The sequence below is a fragment of the Myxine glutinosa genome, chromosome 2 (assembly GCF_964187855.1).
Source record: "Myxine glutinosa chromosome 2, kmMyxGlut1.1, whole genome shotgun sequence".
NCBI classification, from domain to species: Eukaryota; Metazoa; Chordata; class Myxini; order Myxiniformes; family Myxinidae; genus Myxine; species Myxine glutinosa.
Window position 1 is genome coordinate 118,199,849 of NC_136262.1, and position 21,619 is coordinate 118,221,467.

General features: G+C 50.1%; 1 protein-coding gene across 4 annotated transcripts in view; it reads left to right on the forward strand.

Annotated features, from left to right (window-relative positions):
• Nucleotides 1-12,403: 12,403 nt before the first annotated feature.
• ZBTB17 (zinc finger and BTB domain containing 17) overlaps nt 12,404-21,619 on the forward strand; it is a 50,238-nt gene continuing 41,022 nt past the window's right edge. For all 4 annotated transcript variants that reach the window (XM_078771549.1, XM_078771547.1, XM_078771550.1 and 1 more), the window contains exon 1: nt 12,404-12,554. The gene's annotated coding sequence lies outside the window, so the exon portion shown is untranslated. The remainder of the gene's footprint in view (nt 12,555-21,619) is intronic.

Here is a 21,619-nt window from a genome sequence, read left to right on the forward strand (position 1 = left end):
ACAGAGTTGCCATCCCACCACATCGGGCATCTCCCACTACCAATTTTGCACATCAAATTTCAACAAATTAAAAATTTGCCAATCACTACTCATCATCTGCCAATCATTACTGCCAATCCTTTGCCAATCATCAAATTTTGCTTTTTTTCTAATTTTGGGTCCAAAACACTAACCTCATCACACAGTCTACTCACTAATGCCTCTCGGTGCGCCAATTAACTTCTAAAGCTCGGCTTCGTACAGCCAAGCCATGAATGCGGGTTGTATTGTGCCAGCGGCTGGACGCGTCCGGCACTCGGTGCAGGGACGGGGGCTTACCCGGCCCGAGATCCCACGCACCACCTCGGCGTGGAGCCATCCAATGTCCCGATCTCGACCTGCCGGCACGTCTCAATAGAAAGTGGTCGCCATGACGACCCTTCCTATCGGGCTGCCCGCTCCGCCTAGTGGAGCCCGGACGCGGCCGATCCACGCGAGGCCCAGCGTGGATCGCGCACGGCGGTCCTTTCGAACCCGCCGTGGCTCGGATCCCCGCTGGTTCTCGCGGCACGCGAAGCCCGGCACGCACCGAGGGCCCGATTCGGCTATAAGTCGTTCTAACCTCTAACCCGGTTACCATCGATGCTTCACCTGCATGCTTACATGCATACGCTACCCCTTTCTTGCTCATACATCCAGCCGTTTCCATGCTCCTCGTCGTACCTTCTCTAACACACCCAGGTACACTCATTCCACTCCCAGCCTTGGTCACACACCTGACCACCGAACACTTTGGCACACATTCGTTGGTCGCACACCTCACCAACACACCTCTTCGCGCCCCCTCCTCGGTCACCTCCTCTGTGACAATCACAGGTGTGCCCTCACTCGCACACCCAACCACGTGCCTCACTACCAATTCCAGCGTGTATTCCCACACACGCTCTACCATTCCAGGTGTGCTTCCTTTCTCACCCGTCACAACCAACTCACACTCCGTGTCACTCTTACTACTCTCACCTCCACTCTTGACAGCGCACTCACCCTTACTCTTGACAGCGCACTCTTTCCCCATGCACCTGTCCGTCACACATCTTTCTCGCACACCCTCTCCCGTTACACCCTCTGTAACACTTACCACACCGCGCTTCCATGTGCTCCCTCGCACACGCGTTACGACCGACTCACTCTCGACAGCACCCTCACTCCTTGGCACGCACTTTTTCCTCACACACCCCAGAGTCGGACTTTCTCGCACACCTCCTTTTTCACACACCAGACCTGTCGCACACTTCACCAACGGCCTCTCACGAACACCCGGGTCCATCTCGACCCCCAAGCTCATTAAATCACCTGGCGCATCATATGCACGACCATATTGGTCACCACTTACACCGGGTCCTCTTCCTCTTCGCTTCTCCTCCATCACCTGCGAATCCCTCATCCGGTTAATGAGCACATCATCACGATCCGAACACAGACTTTGGACCAATTCTTTTATCTTCTCTTTTATCTCTTTCTTATCCTCTCTCCGTCGCTTCTTAATTTCGCTCACCCCTTCTTCCACTTCTTCTAATTTCTGCTTCACCTCCTTCATCTCCTCGTGCGCCCCTTTAAGTACTTCCTCTAACTCCACTTTATTTTTTTCTATGTGCTCCCGCACCTCCCGCTCTTTAACCTCCATCACCTCTACCACTTTGTTCATTTTCCTCGTCAGGTCCTCATGTACCGTCTGACACTCTTTTTTAATTACCCCTACGTCCTTTTTCATCTCCTTCTGTGTCGATTTTAAACCCTCTATTACCGCTGTGTTCTTCTTTACCTGGTCCCCCAACTCCTTTTGTCCCACTGTCAGTTGTTCTACTCCCAGCGTCAACTCCTCTTTACCACCTTGCAATTTTACAGTCCCCTTTCTCACCTCCTTCTCCATGCGCTCCTTACAGTGCCTCACCTCCTCGCGCACTCCTCCGACCTCCTCACTCACACCTCTTCTGATCTCCTCTCCCATCACTTGCATCTCCTGCCCAGATGCCACCCTCATCTGCTCCATTTCCTCCCTGTGAGCATCCAATTTCGTTTCTACTCCCATTCTGACCCCCTCTATCTGCTGCCCCATTTGTTTAACTTCCCTTTCCGCTTGGTCCCTCATGTCCCTCAATTTGCCTTCCATACTGTTTTCTAACCCCTCTAACCCCTTTTGCATCCCTTCCATTTGATTCTCTTGAGCGGCCATTCTGTTTTCTACCCCCATTAACCCCTCCTGTATTTCCCCTAATCTATTGTCTAATCCCTCTATTCTACTCCCTAACCCTCCGATCTGGGCCCGCATGTCCTCCCTCAATTTCTCGCTATTGGACCCCATTTGGCCCTCCAATCGCTCACCCTGAGCATCCATCCGGTTCCCCATTACCCCCATTTGGCCCTCCAATCGCTCACCCTGAGCATCCATCCGGTTCCCCATTACCCCCATTTGGCCCTCCAATCGCTCACTAGTATATATATATATATATATATATATATATATATATATATATCTATATTATAATAGCCGTAGATGATTCTGTCTGTCTGTCTGTCTATCTGTTGGGTGTCTGTCCGGGGTGTGGCTTACTCGGTTTGCAGAGTAGCTCCACCCATAGCTCCACCCATTCTGGGAGTGGCTATAAACAAATATCCACCATTTTATTAACTCGCATAGCTTTGAGTCCTGTTTTGTAGGCCCGTGGTGTCTTGCTCTCCCCCAGTTTTATTTCAAATCAAATTCGATAAATCATTTCATTTTTCACAGTCGCTAACATAGTTTTAGACTCGGTTGAAAAAAAACGGGAAGAAAATCCGATGAAAGTTGCCGTTTATAGAACGAAATGAATTCTCAAAGGCCTGTAACTTCAAGGCCATTGAGTCTCTCTCACGCCTTTATCTCCAATCTAACTCACCATATGATTTCATTTTTATCGATGGTTTTACTTTTAGACTCGGTGTCAGCAATAATTGAGAACAATCCACACACGCGGGAAAATGCAGAGATATATTTTTTAAAATCGCGTCATGGTGTATCATACACCGCCCAACATGACACCGACGGCAACGTGTCGATATATATTAAAAATTCGCTTTTGCTTTTCCGTTAAGATATATTACTTTTTCGTTTGATGACAGTCGTCACAAAAACGTCAACAATGATGCCGACATATATTTCTTCGTTTTTATTTAATTCAACATTATTAGCCGGAAGTAAAATATGTTTCAGGAAATTACCGAGAGATATTTCTTCGTTTTTTAAAATTAGTTATGTGCGAATACACTTTAAATAGGTTTATTTGAAATCTTTAATTTTCCACAATATAATTTACTTGCCATTTATCATTTGATGATTACGAGACAAATTCCTCTTGAGGATCGTGACAATTCATGCGCTGCGTGGAAACTTCTATTTCCAAAATGAATGAGACGATCGATGAAGAACGCAGACTTGAACAGGATGCAGCAAGAAAACGAATGAGACGGGCGAACGAGTCCATCGACGAACGTCAATGCAAACTTGCGGGGTCACCCGTGGGAATCCCACGGGCATGGATGTGTGTGACATTTCGACATATTGAGTTAGATGCTGCACATTCATTTTTACAAAATGGTTACTGGCAAGTCATCAGATCCAGAAATGGTGTAAAAACCACCGTTTAGAGGCCATTTTTCCCCGCAAAGCGGGGGTTGGCCTTTTCGGGGACCGTGGTAGTTGTTGTTTTTTTGTCCCCTTTTTGAAGCAATGTTTTACGGCCGGATGCCCTTCCTGACGCCAACCCTTTTTGCCGCCTTCAACGACAAACAGGGAATTACCAGTGAACTGGTACTCAATTAGCCGACCTCGGAAGGATGACAGGCTGAGTCAACCCCCCTGGCATTAATTCGGCGATCGACCGAGATTCGAACCCAGGATCCTAAGCCGGCACCCTAGCCGCTAGCCCAACACCAGAAATGGTGTCATGAACACAATTTATTTACGCACAAGCACAAAAGCAAGACGGGCCGATTTCCGATTCCGACGGGCCGACGGGCGAGACGGGCCGATTTCCGATTCCGACGGGCCGATTTGGAGCAAGAAAAAGAACGAGACGGGAGAAAAAGGAGAGAAACGAGACGGGGAAAGCCGATTGGAGAGGCGAGTGAGGCGCGATTGGAGAGGAGTGTGAGGCGCGATTGGAGAGGAGTGTGAGGCACGATTGGAGAGGAGTGTGAGGCGTGATTGGAGAGGAGTGTGAGGCACGATTGGAGAGGAGTGATTGGAGGGGAGTGTGAGGCACGATTGGAGAGGAGTGTGAGGCACGATTGGAGAGGAGTGTGAGGCGCGATTGGAGAGGAGTGTGAGGCGCGATTGGAGAGGAGTGTGAGGCGCGATTGGAGAGGCGTGTGAAGGATTGGAGAGGAGAGGAGTGTGAGGGATTGGAGAGGTGAGGGATTGGAAAGGAGAGGGATGTGAGGGTTTGGAGAGGAGAGGAGTGCTAGGTGGAGAGAGGAGAGTGTCAGGTGGAGACAGGAGAGTGTCAGGTGGAGACAGGAGAGTGTCAGGTGGAGAGGAGTGAGGGGTCACATATTATGTGAAATAAATAAATTGTGTTCATCACACCATTTCTGGATCTGATGACTTGCCAGTAACCATTTTGTAAAAATGAATGTGCAGCATATAACTCAATATGTCGAAATGTCACACACATCCATGCCCGTGGGATTCCCACGGGTGACCCCGCTAGTATATATATACTAGACGACCCATGACCCGTTGGGTCAGTCAGTTTGAATAGATATGAGAATAGAACTAAAGCGAACGCTGGACATCATCAGGGAGATTATTTGGGCCAGCAAGCCATAAGGCTCACCTCTCCAGCGTTCTAAATCACTTATCTGTGACACGTGATTTCGGCCCTTATCTCCGATCACGTTTTTTTTTTTTAGAAAAAACACGCGACCCGTGGACTACCACGATTTTGTTGTCAGAGGACACTTCTGATGATGATGTTCTTTGTCGACGATCCTCCATTTACATAAACTCGCACGTTCTCTTTCCTCTTCCCTCGACTGAGCGCCACATACAGCTGACCATGCTGGAAGACCGGTTTCTCCAGGTAGACCAGCACATTCTCCATAGTTTGCCCTTGCGCCTTATGGATCGTCATTGCGAAGCAGGATTGTATGGGGAACTGGCAGCGCTGCAAAGGGATATCCTCAGCTTCCTACAGATTTAGTCGGATCCGAGGGAGCATTACAGTTTCGCCTTCAAACGTTGAACTTATGATCCTCGCAACTATAATATTTCGAAGCATGTCCTCAACAATCATGCGCGTCCCGTTGCAAAGTTTCGGAGGGTCCAAGTTCCGCATCAAAATGATAGGGGATCCTTTTTTGAGCTCGAGGTTGTGCGGCGGCAATCCCGAGACTTCAACGGCATCTAGGAATTCCGTTGGGAAGTGCGTCGCATCAGTACCCTCAGTCACACTGTTGAACGCAGCATACTCCTTGCTAGCACCAGGGAACCTTGTGATGCATCTTGAATTGATGTTTCGCATCATATCGTTGAGGGGCACTAATATAGACCTTGCTGAAAAAACCTCCATCGGATTGGCGAATGATGGATATATGGTATCGATGCACTCATCGAGCCCACTCGCTGTCAGCAGTATATCCTCTGGCAAATCTATCTCATCATCCGCATTTTTCTCGATTCTATCCTCGCCGATGTCGAGCAAAAATCTTGAAAACTGCCCACTTCCGTCGGTCAGTCGCATATTAGTTCTCAAGTGAAACATTCCAAAGCTCTGCCATAAGTAGGACTTCTTTATGCACGCATTCTCAACGTCAGCATCACACCCTCTTTTCACCACGGGCAGAAGTTGACGGAAATCACCACAGCATATCGTCAAGATCCCTCCAAAAGGCTCGTCTTTGTCACATACATCACGCAACGTGCGATCCACAGCCTCGAAACTCTCTCTCCTGATCATAGGACACTCATCCCACACGATGAGTTTTGTACTTCGAAAGAGGTCTGCGATAGTGGAATTTTTATCGATGTTGCATACGCCATCTTCCCTCGGTGTCAGAGGGATTTGGAACCTTGAGTGCGCTGTTCTTCCACCAGGCATGAGGGTAGCAGCTATGCCAGATGAGGCCACCGCAAGGGCAACTTCTCCACTCGCTCTCACTTTAGAGAGAATCAGGTTAATAAGAAACGTCTTCCCTGTGCCTCCAGGCACGTCAATGAAAATCATTGATGACTGATTCGTGCGGATGCAACCGCACGCAAAGTCATAGACAACTCTCTGCTCATCATTGAGCAGAAGCTGCCTTTCGTCTACGATTCGCTGTTGTTCCCCCGTGTCGTATTGGAGTTCTCTCAGTAGGTGAATGTTGGCAATCCCTTCATGACGAAGAACAGTCGTTGGAGTCGGCAAGTGAAAATGTGCAACAGTTCTGTTCAACAATTGCAGTTTCTGCTGCAAATACGATAGAGCCAAGTCATGATGGCGCTCGTTGATGGCAATATTGGGATCATTTGCAGATCGTCGATGAGCTAGAAGATAATCTTCAGCCATAGCGTCCTTGAAACGTTCCCATAGATCCAATGGATTGTCGACTTCACTTTGTGTGAGGAGCACAACGAACAAATCCCTCATGGGTCTGGGAAGGCGTGTCCTCTCAGCATCCTCCAGAGTCTCGCGCCAGACAGCGTCTCCTTGCAGCAAACCCATTTCTCTGCAAGCGTCTTTGAATGTGGGTAGAATGACATTATCACACGTTCTCAGGACTTCGAACGAAGTCGGCCCTCTCACGTGGTGGAGGAGTAGTCGGAAATAGTACAGGTCACCAGTATGCGGCGAAACAGTGTAAACTCGTCCCAATATGTCATCCTCAAACATTCCAGGGTTGCCCTCCACCGGTCTGCCCTGTTTTCTTCGTTGCCATCTCTTCTTGGTCCATGTATAGAATCTCGGAACATCCACGTACAACAGTGTCTTAGCGAAATGGTCACGTCTGCAAAGATCCATAAACTCTGTCAACGTGGTTTTGGCCATATTGGGATTATTTCTTTGTTTACGAACGTTCCCAGCAAAAAATACCTGTTGTTCATTTGGCAGATGTACTCCTAAACGGATAACGGCCGGCTTCCTGTCATGGACTGAGAATCCAAGAATGGAGGCAACAGCCTCTGAAGGTCCAATGTATCTACCCGTCAAGTACTCCGTTATCTCGTCGTTTGTGCGCAGTGCATACGTAGCTTGATCGCTACCTTTCATGGCATACTTAATAACATACTTGATCGACTTTATAGAGCAGCATATTTCAACGTTGATGTGGCAATCAAACGTTTTCAGGAGATAGAGATTATGGGGAACAACCCACTGATTTGTAACAGGTCGTCGTTGCCTCCCTTCTTGGTGCCCTTCAAATCCTCCCATTTCTGGGGATCTTCTTCTATATATGGGGTACGAATCGTCTCCGCACCGTGTGTACGGAGCATATGACCGCGGGTGTCTGTGTCTGCATGCTCCATTCTTCCAGCATCCAGTTGCTGTGGAACAATATGGACCATGGATCATGTGCTTCAACACCAGTCTGTGTCCCTCTGGATCTTCATCGGGATCTGGTATTTCAGCTTGTACAAATCGATCATAGTCTTGTGGTCTCGGCTTTGAAGCTTCATCGAGCCACAGCAAACAGTGTATGTGAGGGAGACCTCGCTTTTGGTACTCCACACACACAACGTGAGCGATACAGTTCCCGAAGAAGCCTTCTGATCCAGTGAGGTATTTAATGAACACCGTTTTCTTCAACTCGAACACTCTCGCAATGAGATCCGGTCTGTCGTTCTCACTTTGGTGAGGAAACAGGTTATTGGAGATTTCAGGCCACTTTGGATTACACGTCATAGTGATGAAGTAGGTCGCGTTACCATATTTTCTTACGTACATCATGGCATCTTGACATCGCTCCATCATATACCTCGGCCCCCCTACAAATGTCGATGACAGTAGTACGCGGCGTCCGATGTTGGACAAATCGTCATTGTCATTGAGAGCATCAGTGAAGCCACTGTATGTAGCAGACCTCAGCGATGCCTGGTTCAGTCTTATAAACGCCAATCTTGTGCCTTCCATTTTGGCTGCCATATCAACAAGATACTGCTTGAACAGACGCCCCCCTCTGAGGAGGTAGTTGAACTCATCCTCGTAGTTCATTATTCGGTAGTAGTAGTATTTCATGGCAGTCAATCTCCTGCCATTGGTCATGTTCATTTCGGGCTGCCATCCGTCATCTCCGAATGGGAAGAAGAGAACATACTGGAGTGCGTCGTAAGAATGGTGCAACTCAGAAATACTTTGCAGCGCTCCTCCTCTTGCTTTCAATACAATGTGACGCGCTGTAGCTTGAGGATCGACAGTATTCTTCACAACGACACCCACTTCATCAGCGATTTGACCATTGAACCTCCTCTCATGTTCACCAGCTGGTCTCCTGCTGGGATCAATAAGAACGAACGCCTCTGGCAAATTGCCTATTTCCTCGCGTGCCATGCGGAACGAGTGAACGTAAGGATTCACTTGTCTCAGCACGGTCTCTAATGCTCCAACTACATCACGGTGAATACCAGCATTGGTGAGTATCCGCATCCTCAACTGTACGCTGTCATGTGGATCTAAGAAATAAATTTGGAGGAATTTCGGTTGTTCATCCGCATTTGGCAAGAAGGAACCGATACGATGATGTATTTGACCCTGAATTATGACCAATGGGCTCCATGCACCATGCCGAGGAGAAACTTGGCTTCCTCCAAATGATGTCATTTGAAATAGACAGTTGTATTGTCTGATGTTCCTGCGGAATTCGTTCGCTGTGGGTCCATCGCCGGCAAACAGATTGTGTAATTGATGGGGTAAAGGTCCCAGATTTCCCAAGGACACCTTTCCATTCGTGCAGCAAAAATGAGCTGTTTCACCTGGGAAAAGAAGCGCTCTACAATGTGGACAAATCTTGTCCATCGCACCGACGTCAGCAGAAGTGAAATTTCTTGCATTCTGCGCGTTTCTCTGCCTTGTCTCAAGAACTTCCCTTATCCTATCTCTTTCTCGCTGCTCCTGAAGACGCTGTGCCGTCTCCTCTGCAGATTCCGCATCTCTCCTCATACGATCTCTTTCTTGCTGCTCTTGATGGCGCTGTGACGTCTCCTCTGCAGATTCCGCATCCCTTCGCAAGCTGACTCTCTCTCGTTCCTCCTGAAGACGCTGCGCTCTCACCTCCTCCGTCTCAGCACTCCTTCTCATCCTTGCCCTTTGTCTTTGCAGCTGAAGGCACTGTGACCTTTGCTCAGGCGTTTCAGCATGTCGTCTCTTCCTTTGGCTTTCTCGTTGCTGCTGAAGACGTCGTGATCTCCCATCGTCTGTTTCAGCACCCCTCGGAGATACTGCTTCCGCACGAGAACTTGAAGGAATGTTGCTATTCGCGTCCATAGACGTGAGGTGTGATTCGTTGTCCGCGTCCGTAGCGCCGTCGGAGGGTTGATACGACATTCTTCCTGCAAATAGTATTGTTTTTGTGCTATCGTTTTGCCGATCATCAAATGACAAATAAATTACATTGTGACAATTAAAGATTTCAAATAAACCTATTTAAAGTGTATGCGCATATAAATAATAAAAAAAATCGAACAAATATCTCTCGGTAATTTCCTGAAACATTTTACTTCCGGGTAATAATGTTGAATGAAATAACGAAGATATATACTGTATGCCTGTTATTTTAGGCGGTGTATTTTCGTATATCAACGTGGCGCGATTTTTAAAATATATCTCTGCAATTTCCCGTGTGTGCGTGAATGTTCTCAATTATTTCTTTTACCGAGTCTAAAACCATCGATAAAAATGAAATCAGATGGAAGCGGTAATAATAAAAAAAATCGAAGAAATATCTCTCGGTAATTTCCTGAAACATATTTTTGCCGATCATCAAATGACAAATAAATTACATTGTGAAAATTAAAGATTTCAAATAAACCTATTTAAAGTGTATGCGCATATAAATAATAAAAAAAATCGAAGAAATATCTCTCGGTAATTTCCTGAAACATATTTTACTTCCGGGTAATAATGTTGAATGAAATAACGAAGATATATACTGTATGCCTGTTATTTTAGGCGGTGTATTTTCGTATATCAACGTGGCGCGATTTTCTTCCCGTTTTTTTTCAACCGAGTCTAAAACTATGTTAGCGACTGTGAAAAATGAAACGGTATATCGAATTTGATTTGAAATAAAGCTGGGAGAGAGAGCAAGACACCACGGGCCTACAAAACAGGCCTCAAAGCTATGCGAGTTAATAAAATGGTGGATATTACTACTCTCTCAAAGGGGTAAGCCACGCCCCCGGACCGATCGAATGTTACACACAAACACGCAAGATTTCAATTTTATAATTATATAGATAGATAGATATAGATATAGATAGATATAGATAGATAGATAGATAGATAGATATAGATAGATATAGATAGATAGATAGATAGATATAGATAGAGAGATATATATATATATATATATATATATATATATATATATATATATATATATATATATATATATATATATATATATATTGTGTCTGTGGGGTAGGCAGGGATATGTAGTCAGGTAGATTTGTATAAATTATCATGCTCCGGATGTCGGGTAAGAATCATCGCCATATACTAAGTTTTGTTTAGCCGAATGTCAGAGTAAGGTGTATCTTCGTCTCCATTACGAGGAATGGGGCATGTTAACTAGTATAGGGATTATGTTAATTCCCCTGTTCATCAAACCTCAGTAATTTATCCTTTATCTCTTTTGGCACCGCACAATAGACACTAGCGCAGGAATTGCACATTGAATCACAAATAATAATTTAAAATAATAAAACCAACCGGAAGCCAGGCATCGGGCACTGGGGATGACAATCCCGCCTGGCAGGCACACATCGCTCGGGCAGGCCGAGAACCACGCCCAGAAGGACGGTGATTGGGTGGGAGTTGACCAACAGGAAGGTCGGGGTAAGAAAGGACTCGCTGATTGGCCAGGGCAGCGCAAGAAGGCACTCATCAATTTGTGAAAGAAGGGCGAGCAAGAAGCGGCGCGCTGATTGGTGGAGAGCTGGGCAGGCAGTGGTGGCCTGTGGGCTGATTGGTGGAGAAGCGCTGATGACATCACGACCTGACGTTAAAAGAACTCCCGGACCGACATTTTCTCTCTTGCCCTCCTCTCTTGTCCTCTTTTTGCCTTCGCTCTTGCCCTCCTCTTGCCATTGCTCTTGTTTTGTTGCCCTCGACGACCTCTTGCTCCCTTGCTTCTTCTTCTCCCTCGTGCGATTGTGCTTGGACCGACCATGTTCAGAGACGCCATCGGAGACGTGCAGAGGCTGCGGGAGGAGCCGCAGCCCGGGAACTGCGGTTCTCCTTGCGTGGACAAGTGTACGAGCGCTGCAGTGTGAACGGGCGCAACGGGGCCGGGTTCCAGCCAACGCGTGCAACGCCGATCCCATTCGCAGACCCGGACGAGACCCCATGAGCTGATCAAAGATAAACCACACGTTTTTATTTTCATTTCATATTTCTCTTCGTCTGTGTTTATAAGTCTGGTGAGGAAGCGCTCCATTTAGGAACTTCGTTTTACCATCGCGCTTTTCTTTGTCCCGGCATTCCGTTTTAATAAACATGTTTATTTTTGTACATTTTAAATCCGTCTTGGATTGACTTACTTTTTGGAGGTTGGGACTGCCGGCGATCGTGACAGGTAAGTTTCAGCTTCCTCTTCCCCTTTCTTTCCCCGTGTGTATTCAGTTCAAAGTCCACAATTGAATTGAGTGTGTTTGTGTTTTTGTGTGTTCGTATGTGTTTTTGTGTTTGTATGTGTGTTTGTGTGTATATATATATATATGTGTGTGTTTGTGTGTGTGTGTTTGTATATGTGTGTGTTTTTATGTTTGTGTGTGCGTGTATCTGTGTGTTTGTGTATGTGTGTGCGTGTATCTGTGTGTGTTTGTGTGTGTGTTTGTATATGTGTTTTTATGTTTGTGTGTGCGTGTATCTGTGTGTGTGTATATTTTTTTTTCTTGTACAGTAAGTAGCCTGTATGTAATACGTGTCCTTGCCAAGTCATTAGATCTTTATTTGCGATCCATTCAATTTACACTCGTAAGTGCAGGTGAAACAAACCTTTTCGTATTAATTTGTTCACTTGTGTGTAAGAAATGTATCACTAGCTCGTTATCTCGCTGTAACCTTGTGGGGTTCCGAAAGAATGCAAATCGGAGCGGGTGAAGACGATAAATTGAGGAGAATTCGGCACGGCCAGAGATCAACAAGCGACAAACAAATTAATTCCATTCAAATGACGTATCTGCGTCACACGTAACAACGTCATTACGTCATAGCAACGCACGCCAAGCCAGTCGAACCTGAAGCTGTTTGACGCCCTGGACTGAGGGCAATATTCCCTCTTTTATTTGTCGTGGAAACAGCGACATCAGTGTGTCTTATCGACGTCAGACATCTCAGGCGAGTGGCTGTATTTGCGTTCCGCGATTAAGTATTGTGAAGTGAGAGCGGCCATGTTCGCGCGCGGCAGGCCTGGCTAGATGAAGGCCAAACCACAGAGCGGGCTTACGAACTCTTCTTCCTCTTCCAATACGTCGTCCTCGCAGTTCACGGTCTTTCGGACTATTATTTATTGAAGTAAAATCCCTTATTGCAGTGATTAAGTGATTAATAATTAAGTTTTTCGTTGTTATTTGTCTTCTCTGTAATGGTTAGCACGTTTTTTGGAATGCCGTGTAAAACTTTATATTTGATAAATTTTCGCTAAAGTTAAAGGAGAAACATACAGTGTAAAACATAGTGTCCAGTAAGACGGAGAGTAAAAAAATTGCTTCGAGAAACTAGAAAGCATCCGAAAATGCAAATCCTGTCCGCATCCATTTGTATCCAGATGTATTCTTAGTGAGTTGGTCCTCTTCTTCTTATTCTAATTCTTGTTATTCTTCTTCTGCTTTCACTTGCTAAAAATAACGAAAAGTTGAAAAAAATACAGTATTGTGGTGCTATGCACACACAACTCGTTTGCCAAAAAGGTAGGCCACCACGCGTTGTACAAAACCAAACACTTTATTCTATGCTCGCACGTAAGCACTGGGCGGGCTCGACTTTCGAGCCCGCGTATATGTCCCGAGGCCACGCCTTGCCCTCGGGCGTGGCCGGTCGGCCGAAAGGCGGGGCATCCAGTCCAGTCCAACCCTGCGCTTCATGACGCCTTTGCTCCGGGCGTGGTCCGAGCCGTGCTTCCACGCCCGGTCGCTCGCGTCACCCACTGGTGCGCGGAATTATTACCCGCTGGCATTGTGTCCGCCACACGCGCCCCCCCAGAATTCCCGCCAACCTGAAGGGTGAGCTTGCGGGGAAGCCGGATGACCCGGCCGAAACGCCCTCTGGCGATGCGTGCAGGGCTGGGGGGTGGGGGGTCCCGGGGGGCGGCCTCGACGCGGAGGCAGAGCTGCTTGCGGGGGGTGGTCCAGGTCGAGGTGGGCCGGCTTGAGGCGGTCCACGGAGATACGATCTGGAGTACCGCCGATGTCCACGGTGAAGTGCTTGTCCCCGGTCTCCAGCACGCGAAAGGGCCTGTCGTACGGGGGCCGCAGCGGTGCCCGCTGGGCGTCGTGCCAGACGAAAACGTACTCCGCCGTGCGAAGCTCCGAGGCGACGTGTGAGGACGGGCAACTGTGGTGTGCCGTCGGCACCGGGGCGAACCTCCTGGCGGTCTCCTGAAGGGTGAAGCGCTGTTGTGCCGCGGACCAAGGTGCCGTGGAGTCGGGGATAAATTCGCCCGGTACCCGCAGTGGTTGTCCGAAGACCAGCTCCGCCGAGGACGCGCGCAGGTCATCCTTGGGCGCCGTCCTGAGGCCCAGCAGGACCCAGGGGAGCCTGTCGGCCCAGCTGCCGTCGCGGAGGCTGGCCCGGAGCGCGGCCTTCATTGAGCGATGGAAGCGCTCGCACAGGCCGTTGGCCTGGGGGTGGTAGGCCGTGGTGCGGTGCAGCTTGACGCCGAGCCCTTGCGCCACCGCTTCCCAGAGCTCCGAGGTGAACTGGGGGCCGCGGTCGGACGAGATGCCCGGGGGGCGCAGAACCGGGCAACCCAAGTGGCGATGAAAGCTTGCGCGACGTCAGCCGCAGCCGTCGCCGCCAATGGCACGGCCTTCGGCCACCGGGTGGTGCGGTCCACCATGGTGAGGAGGTGGGTGAAACCCCGCGAGGGGGGCAGAGGTCCCACCAAGTCGACGTGCACATGGTCGAACCGACGTTCGGGCACCGTAAACGGGGCCTGGGTGTGGCGGTTGACTTTCGCGCGCTGGCACGCGAGGAACGTCCTGGCCCAGTCGCGGACGTTCTTCCGGAGGCCATGCCAGACGAACTTCGCCGCGACAAGCTTCTGGGAGGCCTTCGTGCCCGGGTGGGACAGGCCGTGGATGGCGTCAAAAACCGGGCACTGCCAGCCAGCGGGCACGATGGGGCGAGGCCGGCCGAGGGAGACGTCGCACAAGAGGGCAGTGCCCGCGACGTCAAACGGTACCTCGGTGACGCGGAGGCCCGTGACGGCGGTCCGAAAGGCCTGGACGTCGGGGTAGGCGGTCTGGTCCGCCCCCATCCGGGCATAGTCGATCCCGAGGTGGACCGCGAGTGCGACGGACCGGGAAAGGCAATCCGCCACCGGGTTGTCCTTACCCGCGACGTGTCGGATGTCCGTCGTGTATTCTGACACGGCAGAGAGGTGACGTTGCTGCCGGGCCGACCATGGCTCGGCGACCTTGGCCATCACGAAAACAAGGGGCTTGTGATCGACGAAGGCCGTGAACGGGCGGCCCTCGAGAAGATGGCGGAAGTGTCGGACCGCCAGGTGGAGCCCGAGAAGCTCGCGGTCGAAGGTGCTGCACCGGCGTTCGTGCGGGCGGAGCTGCCGGCTAAAAAACGCCAGCGGCTGCCAAGCACCACTCACCCACTGCTCGTGCACCGTGCCCATCGCGTAGTCCGACGCGTCGGTGGTGAGGGCGATTGGTGCATTGGGCGCTGGGTGCGCCAGCATGGTGGCGTTGGCCAAGGCCAGCTCCGCGCCCGCAAATGCCGCGTCCATCTGCTCCGTCCAGGCGATATCCCCTTTGCCCGGCTTCCCCCGGAGGGCCTCGTGCAGGGGGCGTAGGAGCTGGGCGACACGGGGCACGAAGCGGTGATAAAAAATCACCATGCCCAGGAATTCCTGGAGCCCCTTGATCGTGCGGGGGCGTGGGAAACTCCTGACCGCCTCCACCTTGGCCGATAAAGGGATGGCCCCGTGCCTGGTGATGCGGTGCCCCAAGAAGTCGATGGCGGTGATGCCGAACCGGCACTTCGCAGGGTTGATTATCAGGCCATGCTCGCCCAGGCGTTCAAAGAGCTTGCGGCGATGGAGCAGGTGCTCCTCCCGGGACGCGCTCACGACTAGGATGTCGTCCAGGTAGACGTAGATGAAGGACAAGTCGTGCAAGACGCTGTCCATGAGCCGCTGGAACGCCTGGGCCGCATTTTTCAACCCAAAAGGCATCCGCAAGAACTCGAAGAGGCCGAAAGGTGTTATAACGGCCGTCTTCGGTACATCGTCCGGTTTTACGGGGACCTGGTGGTAGCCCCGGATGAGGTCCACCTCGGAAAAAATGGTCGTTTTCGCCAACCGGGCGGAAAAGTCCTGAATATGCGGGACCGGGTAGCGGTCGGGGGTGGTGGCGTCGTTGAGCCGGCAGTAGTCACCGCACGGCCGCCATCCGCCGCCGGGCTTGGGCACAATGTGCAGAGGTGAGGCCCATGCGCTGTTGGAGCGCCGGACAATGCCCAGCCGCTCCAGCGTGGCGAACTCCGCTTTCGCAACGGCGAGCTTCGTTGGGTCGAGGCGGCGCGCCCGGGCGTAGACCGGTGGTCCGACGGTGGGAATATGGTGTTCCACCCCGTGTTTGACGGCCACCGCTGAAAAGGTGGGCCGCGTGAGTGCCGGGAAACTGGCGAGAAGGCGGGTAAACTCGTCCGCTGCCGGAAGCGTACAGACCAACCTCGCCGGGACGGAACCGCTCAGCAAGCCGCTTGGTGAGCCGCTCGGTGAGCCGCTCAGCCAGCTGCTCAACGAGCTGCTCAGCGAGCAAGCGAGCGAGCTGAAGGTTTCGGCCTGGACGAGGCGTCTGCGCTTAACGTCCACCAACAGCCCATTCGCACAAAGGAAATCCGCACCGAGCAGGGCCATTGGCACGCTGGCGGTGACGAAAGACCATTGGAAGCGCTGCCCCCTGAACCGCAGTGAGAGACGACGCTTCCCGAATGTGCGGATGGGAGTTCCATTGGCGGCGAGCAAGGCGGGGCCCAGGCCTGCGGCTTGCTTGTCGGACGCTGAGGCAGGGAGGACGCTTACCTGCGCTCCAGTGTCGCACAGAAATCGACGACCAGACGAGGTGTCTGTGATGAAAAGGAGGCTGCCGGAATGGCCGACGCTCATGGCCGCAAGTGAGCGCCGGCCCGGTCATTTTCCCGACCCGTCGAAAGAGCACGGCGGGCGGCACGCCCTAGCCTTGCGGCCGAACCTGGCATGATAATAGCACCAGGTTTGCCCCGGTGGTGGCGGCCGCGTCGGTCGTGACGGCGGTGGTGGACGGGGTGTAGCAGCGGCCACGAGGGGGCGCGGCGCTGAAGCCTCTGCACCTGGATCCAGTACGGCAGCGCCATACTGGGGCCTCGTGTGCGGCGCTGAAACCTCCGCACCGGGATCCACTACGGCAGCACCATACGTCGGCCCTGTGTCGCAGACCGCGAAAGATTTGTCCGCCTCTCCGGCCAGGGCGCGGGGTTCCGTTATGGTCGAACCGGCCAGCGCGAGCCGCACCTGCGCAGGTAGCGGGCGGAGGAAAAGCGCTCGGAAAAGGACATCCGGGCATTGATCTCCAAGAAGGGACAACATATAATCCATCCGAATGGACGGTCGTGTGTCGCCGAGGGCGGGAAGGTCGAGGAGGCGGTCGGCGCGGTCGGCCTCCGTGAGCCCGAACGTGGTGAGGAGAAGTCGTTTGAGCGCCGCGTACTTGTGGGTGCCCGGCAGGCGCCGAAGGATGGACACGACGCGGGCGGCAGTGCCGGGCCCGAGGGCGGCGACCACGTGAAAGTACATGGTGTCGTCCGCCGTGATGCCCCAGAGCTGGAATTGGGCTTCGGCCTGCACAAACCAAACGTCGGCCTGTGCTTCCCAGAACTCCGGGAGTTTAACGGCGACAGCGTTGGTAGCCATGGCGCCTTCAGAGGTCAGCTACGGCTGAACCAGTCGGGGTCACCAGTGTGGTGCTATGCACACACAACTCGTTTGCCAAAAAGGTAGGCCACCACGCGTTGTACAAAACCAAACACTTTATTCTATGCTCGCACGTAAGCACTGGGCGGGCTCGACTTTCGAGCCCGCGTATATGTCCCGAGGCCACGCCTTCCCCTCGGGCATGGCCGGTCGGCCAAAAGGCGGGGCATCCAGTCCAGTCCAACCCTGCACCTCATGACGCCTTTGCTCCGGGCGTGGCCCGAGCCGTGCTTCTACGCCCGGTCGCTCGCGTCACCCACTGGTGCGCGGAATTATTACCCGCTGGCATTGTGTCCGCCACAGTATTAAAATTGATAATCTTATGCCGCCTTGACCGTTGTGCTTTAGATCTAAAAACGTCATCAGCTTCTAGCTTTGGATTGGTGAACCAATTCAGTGACCCAATATGCAAATTCTGTAAATTTCAGGTCAATCGGGTGAAAATTGGTGATTTTATGCAACCTTGACCTTTGACCTTTTGACCAAATTATTAATTTGCCGTCTCCATATTCTCATAATAAAGCTTTGGTGAAAATTTGATGACAAAACTCAAATGGTAAATTGAAATTTCTGGTCAATTGGATCAAAATTGATGATTTTATGTGATTTTGACCTTTTGACAAAATTATTAATTTGCCTTACGGCCCAGAAAACAAGTTACGGCCCAGACAAACACACAGAAGTTATTACAAAACCCCGCCTCCTGCTGTGCAGACACTAGCGAAGTAGAACGGCACATGGTAGAGCGCACACCCCCGCCAGGCTGAATTATTTACATTTTGTATTCCATTGGTACGCCGGATTCGGACACAGGACGTGAATCGAAATTGAATTTGCTTGTTCAAGTCACACGTTACAACCCTACACTTTCCCCCCAGAAACTTCAAAAAACTCCACTCGATCACTTAGATCTTCTTCAGCTGGCTGTTCAACATGGGCATGACGAATAGTACCCGAGTTTCGATCACGGAGAGTACAATTAACGGTTGGTCATCTCAACAACTTCAAAAAGGAACCACCCATCGTGGTGAAAGTTTTGCCGTGTACTTTTTGCATTGCATCAGATTGGGAAACGTTGCGTCAGGTTGGGAAAAGTTCTTCAACATCACATGATCACTGCTGGTTGCGCCAGGTGACCCGAGGGTGGTTTACTCTCTGAAGTACATGTTGGTCTTACAAAATTTCTGGAGAATGACAAAATCATCAGTAAACTTTGCTGCCTGCACAATAATTGTCACCACATGTTGTTCACTGAGTCGAACCTGTTGATCAACAACAGCAATGGTTCTGATAAACTGGTCGATCAGCACAAGTTCCAGCATTCGCCTCGCATCCGTGGCCTTCAGTAGGTATATCAGTAAAAATATGAAATTAAGCCCTGAATAGTGGAAATAGGCCATTCTGATAGAGCTTATTAAACAAAAACACAGTTTTAAAATTTCTTAATTATTGTTATGAATTTGGGTAGTGATATATAGAGCAGAATAGATCTGAGTAGGTACCATGCTTTGGGATGTCGCGGTAAGGAACACTACCTGTAATAAGTTCATGTGCAGGCATTTTGTCGGTTAAGATGTATAATTGTGAATCTACCAGGAGATTCGGGTGGTAGGTAGTGTAGGGGTTAAGAATAAGCCCCTGTGTGTCCTCACCTGGTTAGCCAAACCTCTGTCCATTTTGGCACTGCACACCACTGACACTTAGTTAGGATCCCTTAGTACAACACGAATAACGCCTTCCCCCCGACGACTTGGGAAGAAATCAGGCCAGGACACCGCCACACGGCTGCCACCATTTACACCTCTGAGAGGCCTATCCACCTCGCATAGCACGTGCTATAACACAAGGAACAGAGAACGAGAGTGAGAGTGGCGCAGTGGGCGTACACCAGGCGAGCCGGCGGGTCGGTGGAGGCTCTGATTGGTTGGCAGTGCGCCAATGCTGACGTCACCGGCCGGGAATATTAACGAGTGCCGAGCGCCATAACGAGAGTTCGTGTGCGCAGTTCGCATGTCAGAACGAGAGAGTTCGTTTGAGTTGATAGTTCGAGTGCAGAACGAGAGAGTTCGTTTGAGGTGCACACGAGAGTTGGCAGATCCCGAGTGCAGAGAGAGAGCCCAAGTTGTGTTGGCAGTTTGCATTGCGCAGTTCGCAGAGTTGGCAGTTGAGCCATCGGGAGTTGCCGAACGCCATTGGGCAGTCGAGTCGATACGAGGAGTTGTCTTCAGCAGCCCGGTCGAGTCGTTCAGAGATCCCGACCCGAGTTGGGCTGAGGAGTAGCCCGAGTGGAGCTCGCTGTCCTGCTGTCAACCTCGTGGTGATCGGTGCTTGGTGCATGATGCTCGGGGCTTTGGAACTTGGAGCGAGGCGTGCCGCGGGACGAAAGGAGCCGCGTGTTGGACGGCGGCCAAAGCCAACGACGAGACCAGATAAGGCCGAGCTCCGCGTTCACAATAACATATTTCTTTATTTATTTTGGTAACTTCTTGGGTATTTTGGTAACTTCACAATAACTCCGCGTTCTTATTACACAATAACAATAACATATTTGGTAACAATAACTTCTTTATTTTGGTATTCATATCCCCTCGTCTTGTCTCTAATATCTGTGTGTGGGATCCCAAATTAGACATTAGATTTATCGGCGCAAGCTTTTCCTGTCCTTGCTTTTCCCAATAAACCCTTCTATTATTTTTTGTACATATTCCTGAACGCAGTTTTCCATGTGCTTTATTTTAATTTGCAGCAGCATTGGAGACGCCCCAAAAACAGATCAGGCTGCAGTGGCTCTCGTCGCCCCCCTTCATCCCGCGCGCTTGGGGTAGCTTTTGGTTTTGGAATCCGCCATTGAGTTTTCGCCTCGGGAGTAAAGCCTTCATGATCGGCATCCGCAACTCTGGTGTTAATCGGAGTTGCGCGACATTATGTTGAGGGGTTCCTGAGATATTGCAATTTTACTCTTTGTATACAGGATCGAGGCTCATGAAAGAGCTAACATTTATCACACAAAAAATCAAACAGACACATAAAACATATACTAAGGGGAGCGGTAGACAAGATGGGGAGAGAGGGGGAAGCACACAAACACAACATTTGAGAGCAGGCACATCGGGAGATCTGTGGGAGGGAGAGGGTTTGGGGGGAGGAGGCGTGGGAAGGGGGGTGGGGGGGAGGAGTGGGAGAGGTATAAAACACAAGGACACTGCAAAGACTTCGAGGAAAGAAGTTGGTATTTCAAAAAAGTGCATCTGGGGTGAAATTAGCGGGGGTAGAAAAGATCAAGGTTATGGATGGGGGAAGATAAGAGATGGTGGTAAACAGCTGTTTTAAAGACCTGGAGGGAGGAGTGGGATTGAAGAGAGTGAGGGAGTTTGTTCCAGAGGTGGGAGAAAAGAGGAATGAAGGAGTGAAGGTGAGCAGAGAGTCTTGATTTTGGCAGTTTAACCATAAGAGGGTTGCAGGCAGATCTTGTGCGACCTGTAGGAATATTTGGGGGACAGATCACAGAGAGAGCTGGGGGGAGCAAGGCTGGAGAGGAGTCTGTAGAAGACAGAAAGTCAGGTCCATGGACAGTAAGCTGGGGACCTGTCTGACAGCATCAAATGGTGAATGTTGAAGACCCAATGGCGTCTATCACAAAGAGTGGGCGATTGTTGCCAGCAATTGGAACAAACTCTTGATAATTATCCGGCTTTTGTCTTAAGAAAACCATGTTTAAAACTGTGTTGAGTAAAAGGAAACTTGACCAAGGGGCTAATTGCTGGTATCCATAATGGGTTAACTAAAACCCTGTAACTTTTAAACTATAATAGATAATCAAGAAATTTAAAAAGCTTGTGATAAGTATTTTAACATATCATATTACGGTGGCAACTTTTGGGCGTTTTTTAACTGAACTTCAGCAGAAATCTAAAAAAAATGAATGCAAATATGCCTTTAAATGACTTTTATCCTTCAAATAAATATGTTTTGTAGAGACGATGGCTCATAATTATGGTTGATTTCGGCCGATTTTGAATGGTTGTCAAAACTGACTGAACCTAACTTTTCAGCAGACCGCCATTTTGTTTCACGAAATTCGAGTTCTCATTTTGCCGAGGGGCAAAGCATCACAACCGAAAGTCCGATTGCTAAGCATCATACATCAAAATGATCTTAAGAAAGCAAAGTTTACAAATATATGGGGTTTATAATGATATGTGAGTGTCTTACCTTG